General features: G+C 41.5%; 1 protein-coding gene across 2 annotated transcripts in view; it reads left to right on the top strand.

Annotated features, from left to right (window-relative positions):
- The window catches only part of RAPGEF4 (Rap guanine nucleotide exchange factor (GEF) 4), a 423,137-nt gene that overhangs the window by 70,083 nt on the left and 341,429 nt on the right, over positions 1-11,625 (top strand). The gene's annotated exons all lie outside the window — the stretch shown is intronic.

Raw genomic sequence — 11,625 nt, 5'->3', positions numbered from 1 at the left:
AACAACAACAATTATGTAAGTTACTCAGGAAGCCATTCTAAATTTTAGGAACTGGAGAGGATTAACTGAATGATGTTGTTATATACCTTCAAGTCAGAACCCACTCATAGCTGATCTGCCATCAGTTTTTCAGAGGCAGCAAATCACATGGGAGGAGATTTCACGTGTTTCTCCTGTGGAGCAGCTGATGGATTTAAATCATATATCTCTAGGACAACAGTCAAGCTCCTTACCACTAGGCCACTAGAAGTCCCTAACTTAAATTTAATAAAAGTGTACTGTTATTAAAGCGTTCTCTTTCTATGCTGTTTGAATCTGATATTGTGTGCCATTGAGCTGGAATCAACACATAGCTGACCCCCAGAGTGTTTTCATTGGTAGCACAAGTTCTCATTCCCAGTAAGCCACCAGAGCGCATACCGAGAGTTTTCAGAGACTGTAAATTGCTCCGGAGGAGATTGTCTATCATGTCTACAAAGAGCACTTGGTAGATTCGAACCATTTGCTTTTGGTTTGGCAGCACAACTCCTTACCCCCTAGGCCACTATTACTCCTTGTTTGAGTCTAGTATAGCGCTTAAATTTACCTAGGATTTGGGAGCTAGGAAACGGTGCTATATTGTAGAGAACCTTCTATCAGCTCACAGTCCCATGGAGTTCCTGAGCAGTACAAACAGTATCCTCTGCTGCTAAGCAAACATTGAAAATTTGAGTCTACTCAGGGGCACATCAGATGAAAGGTCTGGGTAGAGGGTAAAGGAAATGGGAAAGATCTGCCAGGGACCTGAAAATTACCAATAATGGTGGGCATAGTCCAATGGTGATTAGTTTTATAAAACATAATGAATGGGAATGATTGTATGAAACACGATCTGAATGAAGAATAGTGTGAAACACAATGTATGTGAACTTTGTAACAAAACCAGTTGTTGTTGTTATGTGCCATCGAGTCACTTGCAACTCATAGCAACCCTATGTATAAGAGCCCTAAACGCCGTTCTGTCCTGTGCCAACCTCACCGTCACTGACATACTCATTTCCACCACCCGAATCTAAGAATCAATCCATCTCATCAAGGGTCTTCCTCTCCTGCGCCGTCCCTCCACTCTCCCAAACATGATGTCCCTCTCCAAGGACCAGTCCCTCCTTGCTACATGCCCAAAGTATGTCAGACGAAGTTTCAGAATCTTTGACTCCAAGGAGCATTCTGGCTTCACCCTCTCCAGGACACACCTGTTTGTTCTCCTAGCAGTCCATGGTATATTCAACACTCTTCTCCAGCACCGCAGCTCAAAGGCATCAGTTATCTTTCTTTCGTTCCTATTCACTGTCCAACTCTCTGATGCATAGCACGTAATTGCGAAGACCATAACCTGGATCAGGTGCACTTTAGTCTCCAGCCTGATGTCGTTTCATTTCAGTACTCTTGAGAGATCCCTCACATCTGACTTTCCCAATGCAATTCATCTCTTGATTTCCTGGCTGCTGTTACCAAGAGTATTGACTGTGGAACCAAGTAAACGAAAACTGTTAACTATTTCAGTCTTTTCACCATCCATCCTGAAGCTGCCAACTGGCCCATTGGTGAGAATCTTTGTTTTCCTGATGTTGAGCTTTGATCCATATTGAAGGCTGCACTTTGCAGCAAGTGCTTCAGGTCCTCCTCAGTTTCAGCAAGCAGGGTTGTGTCATCTGCATGATGCAGGTTGCTGATGACTCTTCCACCAATCCTGATGCCACATTCCTCCTCGTACAGACCAGCATCTCAGATGATGTGTTCTGCATGGAAGGAGTACACAGAGTTACTGTATCAAAAGGAATTGGCTGATATAGAAGAATTTAATGAAAGAACATATGAGCAAGAGCCTATGGTGAAGGAGGAAGTTCAAGTTGCTCTGAAGGAATTGGCAAAAACCAGGGCTCCTGGAGTTGACAACAAACCAATTGATTTATTTCAACAGACACTGCCCTGGATGTGCTCCCCAAGTTGTGCCAAGAAATCTGAGGACAGCCAGCTGGCCAACTGACTTAAAAAGATAGATATTTGTTCCCATTCCAAAGAAAGGTGACCTAACAGAGTGTGTAAATTATTGAACAAGATCATTAATATCAAATGCAAGCAAGATTCTGCCGAAAATTATCCAAAAGCAAACCAATATAAAAATAATTTATTTTTTTTTTAAAAGAAAAATCTGACAATCTACTTCTGAAGAATCAGCCATTGAAAACAGTTGGAATTCATTTGTGATAACTGGTTAGATGGTCTCATACTGAGGTTAGAGGCTTCAAGCAGGCTGTAAAGAATTTTAAAAGGGCCTGTTAATATTGGATGGGGCTCACTTTTAATTATTTCTTTTCGTTTGAATTTGCCTAGTAGTAAGGAGCTGCACTGTTAAGCTGAAGGCATGTGGTTCACACCCATCAGCTGCTCTGGGGCGGAGAGGGAAGAGAAAGAAGCAGTCTCCTACCATGTGATTTACTGGCTCTGAAAACCCACTGGAGGGTCCTCTGTGAGTCAGTTCCCACTTGATGGTGTATAACAACAACGGTCTAACCAAACATGTTTTCCTATTGTTCAAAATGCAAGGCCACATATTATTCAGATATTAATAGTTATTCATGCCCTCTGCTTGGAGGGTGGTTTTGCATTTGTTTGCAATGTTCGACAGCTTGTCATCGTGCTTTCCTCCTGGGGACAAAGGATAGAGTGGTTGCAAAAAAGGAGGTGAAAGTATTCGGACTCCTTTTTATTCCTTTTTTCAGGACTGAAATGGTGGTCTGTGGTAACCCCAGTGACAATTCCCCTATCTCATTTGGGACCTTCCGGGGGACACTTCTATTTTACAGAAACATGAAAACCAGCAGGCATGATTTCTAAAAAGAAGCATTGTGCCAGGAATCTGCAGATGTCCCATGCTCTGCCCTCTGGTGGCAGGTGTGCCACCCTCATTTTAAAAGGCCACAGAGATTGGGGTGTGCCCTGCCCTTATTACAGTCTCAGCCGTGAGAATAAAGAGTTGCAGTGTATCTGGGGTCTGAAGGTTGCTCTGAACACTGGCAGATCAGGAGCCTCCACTGAGACACTTTTGGCAATTGATTTAGTTGAAAGATGTCGTGGGGATGGGTGGAACTGGGCAGGTAAGAAACTGGCAGTCAAGAGAGCTTGTCTCTAGGGAGAGGTGCTGAATGTAATACATGATTTTCAGGATGAAATGACAAAAAATGTTAATTGTCATTTAAAGACAAATCGAGAAGGTACTGATTTTAGCGGGAGGGGGCGATTTGACAATAATTCCTTCATGAAATCTTTGTGGCACTTTCACCCATAAGTGATGCCTCATCTTCTATTAATTTCCAATTCCCCTCTTTCCTGTTTAAATTATGCTTCTGACCATGTTTCGCTGTGACAATGGCTGTACGTGTGCAGATCTACCTAACCAGATCTTTATCTCCTGGATACAGGAGCCATGTTTTTACCTCACCTGAGAGCTTTAGTCCCCTCTTCTGGAGGAACTCAGTTAATATTTGCAAGGTTGAATGGATGACTTTTCAACACCTCCCTTTTGAATTTTGTTGACATTGCAGGAAAAACGTATAATTAGGAAAGAGTAAACATTTCAGGAATCCGAGTGGTTAATAATCATATAATTAAGATGATAACATGATAAGTGGCAAACATCTTGAGTTTCAGAGACTTTTGATATATCTATGTCATCACTGGCATTATAAATGCATGTGATTTTTTACATACTAATAATCACCTGGGGGGGGGTTGTAGAGGGGGGAAACTCTAGTGGCCTCATGGCAAGAAGCTGTGCTGCAGGCCTGAAGGCACATGGTTCCAGGCCACCACTTTCTCCACAGGAGGATGTGCAGTCTCCTCCCGTGCAATTAACTGCCTCTGAAAACCTGCTGGAGGGCCAGCTATGGGTTGGTTCTGACTCTGTGGTACACATCATATCATATCACATCACATCACATCACATCACATTGCATCACATCAGTCACCTAAGATTTGCGTCTCAAATGTGTTTTTTTAAAGATATGTGAAATGAGGTTAGTAATACCTGCTTTATCTAACAGGGCTGTGATGATCAATTTTTCAGTAGATGTCACAGTTTTTTTAAATGTTATGAAGTGTTATATCAAAAAGCAAATTTTCAAATACTTAGTGTTTAAGAAAGTGTTGTTATAATTACATGTTGTTATGTGCCTTCAAGTTAGAACCAACTCTTAGCTTGACTCTCCAGGGGGTGTTCAGAAGTTGTAAATTGCAGGGGAGAGATTTCCCATTTTTCTCTGGCCTTTGGATTAGTAGCACAGATCCCTCAGATTACTCCACCTGAGCTCCCATATAGCTTTGGAAAACCTCCAGTCATTATAAACTCAACAGTAAGTAAGCAATAAGTTTCTGGTTATTATACATTTTCCCATCAAATACCCATGTGTGATTATTTTGTTTTCTGGGTAACCCAGAAACTGGTCATCCAGCCCTTAGATAACCTAGAGTTGATGGAATTAAGATTTAATAGCATATTCATCTATCACAATGCACAGTGCATGTGGGCAGCACAGAGAACTCGGAACCTTGTTTGCACCTGACTTGGGTAGTTTCTACTTTTGTCTACTTTACTTGTAGTAAAACATAGTTCCTCCCTGAGCATTGTTTTCATCCATATTGCAGTACTTAGAATACTATAGTAAGGTATGTTACTATAGTTAACATACTAGTTTTGAAAATCCAGCTGCTCCCTTGTCAATGGAGACAGTGAGCTCCAGATAGATAGAATGGTGTCTTACTCATTTCTGATCTTTAGGGGAGGATCTAAAGACTGTAGAAAAGTAATGAATTTCATTTCACAAAAGGTTGTATTCTGTGAATGAAGTGCTCTTAAATTCTGAAGATATGATCATTCATATTGCAAAGTTAACTTTGATAAATTTGAATGCTGTTTATTTGACATCTTGGCATAATAAAAGATTAGAGATATGTATTAAAGCCATTATTTTCAAGATCATAAGCTCATTGTGATAAAATAATACTTTTAAGTAATGCTAATAGGCGTTGTTCATCATTATATAATATTTAAGACAATTTTGTTTCTTCAGAAATGCAGAAATGTGCTTAGTTTGATCAGGACAAATTACAAAACTTTGTTGTTGTTATGTGCTGTTGAGTCGCTTGTGACTCATAGCGACCCTATGTACAACAGCCCTGAACCCTGCTCTGTCTTGGACCAACCTCATTATCACTGACACACTTACTGCCATTACCCCAGCCACTGAATCAATCCATCTCATCGAGGGTCTTCCTCTCTTGCACTGGCCCTCCACCCTCCCAAGCATGACATCCCTCTCCAAGGACTGGTTCCTCCTTGCAACATGCACAAAGTATGCCAGACAAAGCCTCAGAAACTTTGCCTCCAAGGAGCAGCCTGGTTTCACCCTCTCCAGGATGAACTGGTTTGCTCTCCTGGCAGTCCATGGTATAGTCAATACTCTTCTCCTGCACCACAGCTCAAAGGCATCAATTATCGTTCTCTTATTCCTAGTCATTGTCCAGCTTTCTGATACATAGCAAGTAATTGCAAAGACCATGGCCTGGATCAGGCACATCTTAGACTCTAGACTGACTTTTTTGCTCTTTTGTACTCTGAACAGGTCCCTGACAGCAGACTTTCCCAATGCAATTTGTCTTTTGATTTTTCTGGCTGCTGGTACCAAGAGTGTTGATTGTGGAGCCAAGCAAACAAAAGCTGTTAACAATCTCAATCTCTCTTCACTATCTATCATGATACTGCCAATTGGCCCATTGGTGAGAATCTTTGTTTTCTTGATGTTGAGCTTCAATCCACTACAAACCAAGTAAAACAAGAAGAAACTGATACAGTGACTTACAAAGAATAACTCCCAGTTAGTGTTCCTTGAGTGAATTAATAAATGAAGTTGTTGATGAGAGAACAAGATTCTTCTGTAAGAAATACGAAAGCCCAAATAATGTGATTAAATGCCAAGAAAGAAATATTAGCAGCTGGCTTTCAGAGAAGGGAGAGAATATTTTCTTAAAATAAATTTATTTTAATTGTGATTTTTAACAAAAGTTTACAGAATAGTTTAAGACAAAGCTCCATGAAGTGAAGTCTAAACTGGGCCATAGGAAAATGCATCAGTGTGAGAAAATAATCTTGGGTCTGTATCCGTTTTCTATTGCTGTGTAACAAATCACCACACAGTTAGCATCTTAAAACAACACCCTATCGAGAGCTCTGGTGGACTAGTGGCAAGAAGCTGCTCTGCAGTTCCGAAGGTGTGCAGTTTAAATTCGCCAGATTCTCCGCTGGAGATGGAGGGGCAATAAATGGTACACAACAAGGGAAAAAAATACAAAAAAAGAGAAAAAAAAATGTTCTTATAAAAACCCAACACACTTCTCATTTCATTGCTTCCATGGGTAGAATCAGGACAGAGGCCGCCTTGGTCCTTGACTCAGGGTCTCACTGGGCTGTGCTTCTTCCTGAGCTCACAGAGTTGTTGGCAGAATTCAGTTCCTTGCACTTGCAGAGTCAACGTCTCTGTTTCATTGCTGAGTTTCAGCTGCTATATCTATATTCCGCTCCAAGAGGCCACTCATATTCCTTGCCAGGTGGCCTTCTCGTGGGCCATCTTCAACAAACAGGGTGGTTTATGCCTTCAAAAACAACAAAAGGATCTTTCAGTGCCTCCCTCTCTGATCTCTAGACCCCGTTTTTTTTTCTTCTTTTTTTTATTAAATTTTATTAGTTTTAATGAACATTTACAGGGATTTTGGGTTTTCATTCATTCATTGTTGCACTGTTTTCTCCACCCTCATCCCCAGTTCGTTCTTCTTCCCCTCCACAATGTCTCTTTTAATTGTCCAATTGCCACAGTGCTTGTCAAAGCCAGTTCTGATTAATCTCCTTTGTCAGTGGCTCACTTGGTTTGTTCAGAACCAACCAGGGAAGTCGTTTTCAAGAGTTTAAGGCAGTTGATTGCCGTTGTTAGTTGCTGTAGGGTTGATTCCAACTCCAGTGTGCACAGCAGAACTGCTCCATTGAGTTTCCTTCTGCTTCAGAAGCAGATTGCCAGGCTTGTCTCTTGTGGTCCTTCTGGATTGGATCAAACTGCCACCTTTTTAGTTAGGAGTCAAACCCCTTAACTGATCCTACAACCCAGGCACGCTTTGTCAGTTGGTTAGCATTCTTGATAATTTCTGAAAAATTCCTTCACTTATGCCATGTATTATCATCACAGAAGTGTTAGCTCCTGCTTTTGCTGTAATTGTTTGGACACAAGGAAGTTAAAGCTCCAGGCCATAATAAAGGACATTATACAAGGTTGTAATTAAAGGTCATCTTAGAATCCTGCCCAAGACTGCATCTTCCTTTGTAAATTATTCTTCTTGTTGTTTGAACATATTTTTAAAGAGAAGAGTTTTTTTGTGTCTTTGAAACACCATTTTTATTTGGCTGAAAGTTTATAAATTATATTAATTTTCGATTGATTCGTTCATAAACATTTTGTTTTATAACATTAATGACAATTATTTGATGTAATTAATTTTATTACAGTGTATTCTATATTGCCTTTTACTTCACTGAACTTGGCTCTTTTTACTCTCCTCTCCCTTCCTTCTTATTCTGGCTAATCCTTCAAGATTGATTATATCTATGTGTGAACCTTTCCTAGCTTTTATATCAGTGGTCTTACAAAGCAAAATAACATCTCTGACATAGAGCTTTTACTTAGAGGACCAGCTGTACACAGTTCTTAAGGGCGAGGAAGAATCCTGGAGCAAAGTGTAATTATAGAACCCCCTCCCGGTACCACTTTAATAAACTGATCTCCCGACAGCTGGCCTTGCATCTCTCTCTGCCTCTACTTGCTCTTACCTTGATCTCTCCAAAATGCCCATCCTGTCATGCTGCCATCCTGCTTAAAATATTTCTGCTGACCATCAGGCAGAACCCAAACTCTCTAGCATCCTAAAAAAAAACTGCTACACCATTCAGCTTCGTTTGTCAGCACATGCCCCCTGGGTCCCTCATTCCATTCAGTAGGCGGTGACAGAAGAGATGGATTTGAGAATCACTGACAGATAGAAGGAACAGGATGTGGTGGTGTTGGTGAGGTGTGTGTGTGTGTGTGTGTGTGTGTGTGTGTGTGTGTGTGTTTGTGTATGTGCGGTCACACATGTTTGCTCTGTATGTGGAAATAGGAGGGCAAGTGCAACAGCAGATGTGGGAGAGAAGGTAAGATCAGTGTGAGACCGTGGAGAACATTACACCCAAGGACTTCTCTTCATGCTTGGTCCTATACTAAGGGCTGTAGGATCTGTAGAGAAAGTGCCAGGCACAATTCCTATAGAGCTGAAAATGGGCATGACATTAGGAAATAGTAGAATCTCAAGAGAGGAGAGGCAACAGAAGGATTATCACCAGTGATAGATTTTGGAGTCAGGGCAGTAAAAGCCTTTGTTAATATCTGGATGAAATTCCCCTCACCTCTTTGAAGTATTCCTTATAAGCAATGATAGATAAAACATTGCTATTTAATTGTTTCTGGCATTTATGTAATTACATGCATAACAAGAGGCCTTACTAGGACCTGTTTTTGAGGACATTCAGAGAAAATATGTTCCAGAAAGAAAAAAGAAGGCAGGTAGGCAGGATAGAAGGAAAGGAAGGAATGAGGGAGGTAGGGAGGGAAGGAAGGAAGGAAAGAAGGAAGGAAACAAAAAAGGAAGGGGAAAAAACCCAAAAAAAAAATACAGAAACCCCTTCGTCTTTCTTGTGTTGCTTTAAAGTCCCAGTTTCTGGAGAGTGTTAGGTCAGAAAGTCTGTGCGCTATCCCTATCTGCCTCCCTAATATAGGGCATATACTGAGGAGAATAAAGAAAAAGGGATGATGCTCGCTTGTTTTAAAAAAATGTAATTTTTTTATTGTGATTTGAGTGAAAAGTTACAGAGCAGGTTGGTTTCCCATTCAACTACTCATGCACATTATTATGTGTATGGCGGTCCCCACCTCTGACAATGCTCTTCCCGTTCCATTTTCCGTTTGCCCTTCTCTATCGTAGCCCCCTTGCTTTATGATCTTTATCCCTGGACAGATGCTGCCCTGTGGATCTTGCATGGTTGTTCTCCCCTGGTGGTATTGATCACCTTAGAGTCTCGTCTCTTGATCTGAAAGCTGAGTCACAGGGATGCATTCATTTCCAGGCTGAAAGCTGATTCACAGGGATGAGTTCCTTTCCAGGCTCGGAGCAGGACTAAGGGCCATGGTCTTGGAGCTTTCATCATTCTTCTTCACACCAATAAACCTCGTCTTTTTGTTTATTTTCTTTCTTTCTTGAAGAAAGATGGGATTGTAACTGGAATCTACTAGGTGAATGAATGTTCAGTCAATTTCACGCTTATCAGATCCTTGTGATTCTTCCTGTGGTCACTTACAAGCTGCTAATTGCCATGGACCTATAAGCTGGATGCCAGTGCTTCTGTGCGATCTACCGTGGAGCGCATGTGGCTGCTCCTTGTGGCTGGATGTGGCTCCTTGCTGGCATTACCAGTTCAGACTGTCTGCCTGAAGTGTGCCCGTCTGGCTTGGCTCTTCAAGGAGCCCTCCACGGCTGCTGTTGCTCTCTGTACCTGTGCAGTGCTTTTGCCATTGATCAAAAGGACTCACTGACAGTTGTAAACACCATTGTGTACAACTTTACTAATTGCAGTAGTCCTAGCCCTGTTCTGTCCACTGTTAACTTTAAGACCTTAGCTCCTGGTGGGAGTTTATAAAGCCCTTCCAAAGGGGTCCTGCCTGTTTTTTCTGTAGTAACTGGAAATGATCATTGTTACTGACATGCTAAATGTTCCCTGATAAACACTGCAAACTTCTCATCCTTTCAAGCACTTTATTTCATATACTGTACACTAAAGTATAGGATCCTTTTCTCTCTCCCAGAAAGCAGGATCCAAGACCTTTTAGAAGGACTTAGCCAGGGCTAGCCTAGGTTTTGTGTATATTTTTTAAAATCTAGCTTTCTGTAGCTTGAAAGCATCATAAAAGTATATGAAGATCCTCTAAACTACACCTGTGACACTGTGACAGGGTCTTTCCACACGTCCTCTCCATAATTTCTTCTCCTGGTGGGTCGTCTTCCTCATCAACACTGGGACTTGACCATCGATTCGTGACTTCTGCATTAGTCCAGGCAATACTAAGCGATGCTGTGGTAAATGAGCTCCTCGAATCTCAGCAGCTTCACACAATGGTGGTTTATCCTTTATATAGAGTATTTGGGTTGTATTGTTACTCTGTACATCTTGTGGCTGTCCCATCTGTGCCTTAGAGAGAGATGAACGCAGCACCCTCTGGTTCTTAACAATTACGCTTAAGAAGTGATACATGTTATTATTACTGTTATTTGCAATTCATTGACCAGAAGATGGTCCCACCATAACGTAAAGGGAGCCTGGAAAATCTGGCGGAGCACAGAAACATTAAGTGAGTCTCTTGTCACATCTTTGGCCTGCTTTCCTGCCTTTTAAAAATCTCATCCCGGGATGCTCTGGGACACACAAAAGATACAATAGTTTCTATAGAATATGAAATATCTATTGAGAAATAGTACTAGAATTCTTTAAAACACCGTGGAGGAATATACTTGGAAAACTTTTGAAAAGAAAGGGAGAAAGTTTCTGTAATCTGCAAATCCTATTTTTTATATGCTGCTTTGATTCTTTTTAGTCCAGATACTGCAAAATGATGGTTAGCAAGTTGGATCCCTTTCATAGATATTTTGTGTTTGGCCCACACAGTGTTTAAGAAATGTGAATGATATCTAGACACCTCGTTTTCCTTGAATAATCCTAAAGTCTGATAGCCTCCGAGGCCCTCTTTCTACAGGAAGCCAGTAATGGGGAAGCTGATTTAGTGGTGCTCCCTCTGCTGGCAGGCTTCCACACGTCCTCATTCTCCGGCTCACCCTGTATTTAACACCCACTTTGAGGCTGTCAGTTATTTGTCTTCATGCTTACACCATTGCTTTCCTATGCTTCCCCCTTAAATTTAGCTCTTTTTATTCATTTACTTTTTTTGATTGTTGTTGTTATTATGTGCTGTTGAGTAGCCTGTGACCCATAGTGAACCAATGGAAAACAAACAGCCCTAAACCCTGCTCTATCCTGTGCCAATCCTATTGTCTCCAACACACCTACCCCCATTACCCCAGTCACTGAATCAATCCATCTTATAGAGGATCTTCTGCTCCTGCGCTGTTCCTCCATCCTCCCAAACATGACGTCCCACTCCAGGGACTGGTCCTGCCTTGCAACATGTCCAGACTATGTCAGATGAAGCTTCAGAATCCTTGCCTCCAAGAAGCAGCCTGGCTTCACCCTTTCTAGGATGAACCTGTTTGTTCTCCTAGCAGTCCATGGTATATTCCACACTCTTCTCCAGCACCACAGCTCAAAGGCATCAACTCTCCTTCTATCATTTCTAGTCATTGCCTGGCTTTCTGATGCTTAGCAAGTGATTGCAAAGGCCGTGGCTTGGATCAGGTGCTCCTTAGTCTCCAGACTGATATCATGGCTCTTTATTACTGTGGAGA

Source organism: Elephantulus edwardii, unplaced genomic scaffold, assembly GCF_000299155.1.
Source record: "Elephantulus edwardii isolate Elephantulus edwardi_28Jun2011 unplaced genomic scaffold, EleEdw1.0 scaffold00001, whole genome shotgun sequence".
Classification (NCBI taxonomy): domain Eukaryota; kingdom Metazoa; phylum Chordata; class Mammalia; order Macroscelidea; family Macroscelididae; genus Elephantulus; species Elephantulus edwardii.
The sequence above is the reverse complement of the archived record's forward strand: the minus strand, read 5'-3'. Positions and strand labels throughout refer to the sequence as shown.